Source organism: Sinocyclocheilus rhinocerous, unplaced genomic scaffold, assembly GCF_001515625.1.
Source record: "Sinocyclocheilus rhinocerous isolate Xijiao unplaced genomic scaffold, SAMN03320098_v1.1 scaffold574, whole genome shotgun sequence".
Taxonomy (NCBI): Eukaryota; Metazoa; Chordata; class Actinopteri; order Cypriniformes; family Cyprinidae; genus Sinocyclocheilus; species Sinocyclocheilus rhinocerous.
In genome coordinates this window covers 2,014,887-2,021,168 of record NW_015659919.1, presented here as the reverse complement: position 1 = coordinate 2,021,168, position 6,282 = coordinate 2,014,887, and the positions used below count along the sequence as shown (strand labels likewise).

The following is a 6,282-nucleotide window of genomic DNA, read 5'->3' as shown; positions in this document are numbered from 1 at the left end:
AGAGTCCAGGGGCGTGACAACTGTATTAAATATTTTGACATAATCTGATATTATCTATTTATTTATAGAAAATATTAACATTTTAACATAACATAACATATTAACATAACATTTCAATTTGTCTGCCAAATCAAAGACATTTGGTGTGACTCCCCAAAAACTGATATCTATGAAGTAATAGTTCATGATATTTGTTTTAAAAAATACCTTAATTTTTTTTTTTATATTTAAAAGTTAAAAAATGTATATGCTTCCAATCACATTTATTAAATTAAATTATATAATTTGTCAAAACCTCCAGCATTAATGTGCACAGTTCTAACAAATAGATTTTTAAAATACTGTTCTTTTTCTTTATTGTAGAAATCCCTCACATTTCACAACTTTAAAATCAAATGTGAGTTAGAAAATCTGTTTTTATAGACATTGCACAACAACAAATCTTTCTCTGTGACCAATAGAGGGCAGAAGTCTTGATCTAGAAACAAGCCTCTTCCCTTTGCCATAGTCTGCTGAGAGCACACGTTCTTCTTCACACAACCCAAACTCTCTGCAACTTCAAGACAGCTGTGGCTGCGAGGATAGAGCAGAAATAAGGTATGGGAATCAACATGTCCTTCCATCATAGTGAATACAACTTGACAAGATGCCTACAGAGCGTGACTGTGCTTGCAGGAGAAGATGACTGGCATAAAGTGCGTGGCTGATATACAGATGAACATCTGACATGCCAGGGGAAGGAGGAGTGCTGTGCTTGCTGTGCTATGGATTTGACAGGCACTCAGTGCTTGGGTGTGGTGTTAAAACAGGTACAGACAACTCGGTCTGTCAGCATTCAGAGAAAGTGAAATGTTCAAATGCCGCCGCAATCGCATCCCTCATTTTCACTTTGAATAAAGCTGCATGTGTTTTTTGGCAGGCGGTGTATGATGGTGTGATCTGGCATGTGGATGTGGGTTGGAGAAGCAGTGGCTGATCATTAGGGCACTAAGTGTAAACAGCAGCAGGCCCACAGGAGAAGCCTAACGTGGCCTCCTCACAGAAGATCAATAGCCCATCCACAGAGAGCAGCACACACACACAACATATCCTTAGCAACAGTCTTTGAGATTCACCACCAGATTTCCCATTAAAAATGAGAATTCTGTCATTATTTACTCATTGTTTATTTATTAGTGAAAGTGAAAAGGGACTGTCAAGCTCCACAATGACAAGAAAACACCATAAAGGTTGTTCATATGTGTCACAAGACGCCTAGGAATGCATCGCGATTTTGTGACAATGTATACAGTTTTTATAGTCCATTTCAGTGCTTAAATTTCGACTTAAATTTCAGTGTGTTTCTCACAAAAAGTTACAGTTTGGCTTCAGAAGACTTGGAATATAGTGCTTGAGTTGCATGTACCAAAAGCTGTAGTTTAGTAATGCTGCTTTTGTCATTTTGAGACAAAGTTATGAATAGAGTTCTCCTTCACTTTCATGATTGAAAACAGCGGTCATGATATTCTTCAGAAATTCATCTTTGTCCATGGAAGACATTCAGTCATAAAGGTTTGTTCATGAGGGTGACTAAACGCAATGTTGTTTTTGTTAAGTAAAACCAAAACTATTAGCAATATAAACAAATAAAGCTGAAATAAAATAAAACATAAATATATGAAATAGTTGAAAAAATTAAATGTAAAACGTGAAATTAATATTTGAAATGTTGCCAAAAACCAAAAGTATTCAAATTACTAAAACTGAAATAAAATAAATGGAAACTAAAACAAAATTCATGTAAAACACGTAACAATATTACTAAAACTTAAAGTAAAATTCAAATAAAAACTGAAAATATAAATAAATATAATATAAATATAAAATAAAATATATTTCAAAATGTTATATTATATACTGCATAAATACTGTTAAATACTAGAATAGTACATAAAACACCAAAGATGGTAAAGTTGTATGTCATGTGTTATTTCAAGTGAAGTATTTTCAAATACAATTGATCGTGTCCTTCATAATCAAAGTATGTTTACATTTTAATGCCATGCCATCATCCAGAGCTATTTTCATGGTGACGAAAAAGTATGACTGATATATCTGTGGTGTCTCCCACTCTTTTTATAAACATTTTTAGGAAAAACGTTTCACACTGCGTGCGCACTGTTATAATTCATTTTGGCAATGTTTTCAAATGTTGTATTACAGGTAAATGTAAGTCATGTAAAACTTCTTGACCAGATTCTGTGCACTGAGACTCTTAAATAATAGGCCAGATATGCTGATGTATTCCAGGGTGGAGGATGGGTATGTTATAGTCTCCATAGAAACATAGCTGCAAACTCTTGTGGAAAGTCCCTTCCCAAATTCTGACCACAATGTGTCTGTGTATGTGAGTGCATGCATTTAACATTTAGTCTAATTCTATTCCCCCCATAATGGGGTTTATGAGTATTCTCAAAGAAAATATTATAGACTACCATTGTCATTTAAACTGACCCGGGTGTGTCTTAGCAAAATGAACAATAGTCATATATATCTCACTCCATGTAAATTTTGTTTTCTGGTTGAAACGGAATGTTCTACTCATATATATCTCACTCCATGTAAATTTTGTTTTCTGGTTGAAACAGAATGTTCTACTCATAGCAAGCAGAACAGAAAATTAGTTTCATAAGGCTATTTACATGAAGTAACTGTGGGCACTGGACTGCAAACTTACTCTCAGAACCAGAAAACAAACTGCTTCTTGGTTGTGGCTAGAAGGGATACAGCTGTGGCCGGAAACTAACAATGAAATTAAATTTTCTACCTATTAGATTGTGTTTTATTAACATCTACACCAACCCTAAACCTACCCCTTGCAATAATGCAAAAACAGTAATTATTGTACAGTGTGGCAAAAATTACGCTATATTGATATGTGTATGCCCAGTAGCCACACCTGTATACCATCTAGCCTTAAAGGGTTAGTTCACCCAAAAATGAAAATTAGCCCATAAGTCTTCACACAGACGATCGTAGGCTTTGTTCTGGTAAAAGCACAAAACAAAATGCACACAAACATGTCCTTGCTCTTGATATACAATCACTGATGAACAACTTTGGTTTTAATGAGAGAGAAAAAAAATACACGAGGGTGGATTAGAACCCAAAACCTCAGAAATGCTTGACCAAAGTTCTACCACTAGACCACTGAAGCACACACGCACGATTAATACAAATTTATATATTTATTATGTTCTGTGAAGAATCTTGGTACTAATTGTATTTTATTATTAATACGTTTATTATTCATTTATATTAATATAGTCGCTTGCAATGTGGGCAGGGCCCGCGTGCGCTGTGGGGCCCCCCCGCGGCACGGGCCCCAGTGCGGCTGCACTGCCTGCACTGGCTGTAGTTACGCCACTGCTCCAATCCCTTCTCTTTAACTGGGCCGGCCAACTGCTCCATATTTGGATTACACATTCACACACACTCTTACGCACGCCTCCACACACTCACTCCCTCCGTCACACACTCACTCACTCACTCACTGGAGGTGGGGGCACGGAGAGATAGAACTATTAGCTCGGCTGCAGCAGACATCATTGTACGAGAGGAGGGGAGACGATTCCACCGGCAGTGCGCGAGAACGCACGGAGAGCCTCGCGCGTCCCTGCCCGTTATACCGTACAGTAAGTCCGTGCATCTAATTTACCAGCACAAAATTGGATTTGCTTGTGATCTTGGAAAAATGGCTGGGAACTAAAGGACGTAGGAGGAACAGAGTGTGACGTTTATTTAAAAACCTTTGTAAATATTTACTGTGGCAATTGCACTAATTATTATGTCAACCTGTCTGCGGTCGACCTGGCGAGGTGTTCAAGATGTGCTGTTTGTCATCTCGATTAAAAATTATATAACTACTTTGAAGTAGCTCACGGGAAGCGGGGCGGTTATTTGCGAGCTGTAAGCCGGAGCAGGGAGCGCTCTCGCCGGGGCTGAGTAACTGCGCCACCCCGCCTCCTTTCATCGCTCCAGATAGACTTATAAACATCCATTTATCTGCGGGTTATTGATCAGTCAGCTGTACTTTTATTTATTTATTTATTTTTAAGCAAACTGACACTCGTCCTAGCTGTGCGCACTTCTGCTGAGTCAACACTGTTGCTGGAAGCCTTTTGATGTGAAAACACAATCGCGGAAGTGTTAAGAGTTGCGACTTCAACCCGTTTAATCCACGGTTTATGCAAGTGCATTTATCGCCCGTGTCTGTTTAATTAAGAATAGCACGTACAACAAGTAGGCTACAACACTTTTGTCTCCGCTTCACTGTCACTGTGTTTTAATAGACATCGGATGTGTTCCAAAACCTAGCGAGCGCACCATAGCGCATGGTTCCTAAAACGCGGTGTGATTTGTTCGGCGCGCTCCGAACAGACTCCAGTAATGCTGTCTAGGTAGGCAGCCTTACTAGGCTTTGAGACGCAGCCATTGAGTGTATCCCGTCGTGATGTCACTCGGTTCATCCCGGCTGGTTATATAATGAGCTGTTGCTGTGTATATTTCATGTGTTTGCAGGGCTTACGGTGCTTCATGCATTGTGACCGACATGCAGTGCCAGGTTTGGTTGCTTTACTAAATAAACCGTGCAATTTAGCGTTGATTAAGTAAACAGTTGGTTAAGACAGCATTAAGGAGGTCTTTCGTTAGAATAACATTATATCAAATACTATACTGTACTATGTGATCTGTACATCAATACACTATGCAGCATATAGACTTGAGGTTGTGCACAGTTTACAACAGTAATGTACTGTACTGTACCAAATTATGCACTATATTGTACTATATTATACTACTAATTGTACTATTGTGCAATGCATATAGCCTTAACCATTTTACATGTGCAAAGATTTATTGCATGTGCCATATAACAGTTAGGCATATGTTACACTTTATACTGTAATGCATACTATAGTATACTCTAATGCAGTGTACTACGATATACTGCACTGTACTATGAAACACATTGTTTTGACTTTTGATCTGAGGTGATTGTGCACAGATTTATGGGGCAGTTGCATATACTATACTATGTAATAGCTATACCACTATACTTTATTGCACATATGACAGTACATCATATATTATACTTTACTGTACTAGAGTATACTATAATATATTGTACTAAGTATTCTACACTATACTGCAATGCAAAACTTTCATTTTTAATTTATTTCATTTTATTTAATTGTGTGCACGCTTACAATGGTTAATGCACATACTGTACTATACAATAGTGTACTATAATATGTATACTATGCAATGTATTGCTTTTGCTTTTAAATGGACTTCATTGTGCAGTGTGCACAAGTTTATGGTTTATGACAGGTGCAGCATATTCTAATCTATATTATTCTATGCAAACTTTCATTTTTTAATGTAGTGCATTATGTGCAGTTTTACAGCTCATAGGACTTTTGCAGCAAATGTGAAGCAAAAAAAACCCAAAATCCATGTGAAAACATTGTTACTCCCAAATGGCTGTTTGAACAGAAAATATCTCCCTTGATGCAGTTTTCTGAAGAGATTTAATTCACTTTTAGACTTTGCATGCCATAAAGAGGCAAAGAAAAAAGACAGACATAGTGAGAAAAGAAATTTACTGTGCGAGACATTCTTGCGTTGAATGTTGAAAGACCAGCATGTTCAAATAAATAAAGGAGGTTTATTTGCAGGGTCACCGTCCTACAGTTTCACCGTGTTCTGCCGAGTATTGCCTCCGCATGCTCGGTTTTCATGCTTATTATTAGTGTACATTTCCAAGGCTCTTGGATGATTAAGAAATCCTAGCGCTTTTAATGAAAATCCTATTGTTTCGGAGAGTGCGTGGATTAGTGTTTCCCCTTTTTTGTGCGTTTGTAATACATTTCAAACAGTATGGGCTGCCCTTTGCAACCTGGGACTAAGCTGTCTGCTCTGATTATGCAGTGAATGCTTTTTTCAGAGGGATTTGTGTGGCGGTGAATTGCTCAGTGCTATAACTCGGTAAGCAAATCTCTGTTTGATGGCCCCAGTACCACTTACTTTTAAATGCTAATGAGTCGTAATTAAGACACCGAGTATGGCCTAATCACAAGTGTTCTAGTGCGTCTGCTCACTTGTCGCTTGTAAAGTGCTCGTTCTTGTTTATCCTTAGTATCCGCGCTGTTCAAACTACCACAGTGTCAATGGGGTTGAGTTTGCTGAACCCAACTGAGCTTGTGACAGATGCAGGCAAGGCTAAGTTGACACGCTCGA

The 6,282-nt window shown here is 38.0% G+C and overlaps 1 long non-coding RNA gene across 1 annotated transcript; it reads left to right on the top strand.

The window, feature by feature from the left end:
- The first annotated feature begins 519 nt into the window (after positions 1-519).
- On the top strand, positions 520-1,110 carry LOC107724308 (uncharacterized). The gene is made up of 3 exons (XR_001638013.1): positions 520-597; positions 676-809; positions 920-1,110. It is a non-coding gene; the product is annotated as an uncharacterized LOC107724308 (long non-coding RNA).
- Positions 1,111-6,282: the final 5,172 nt, after the last annotated feature.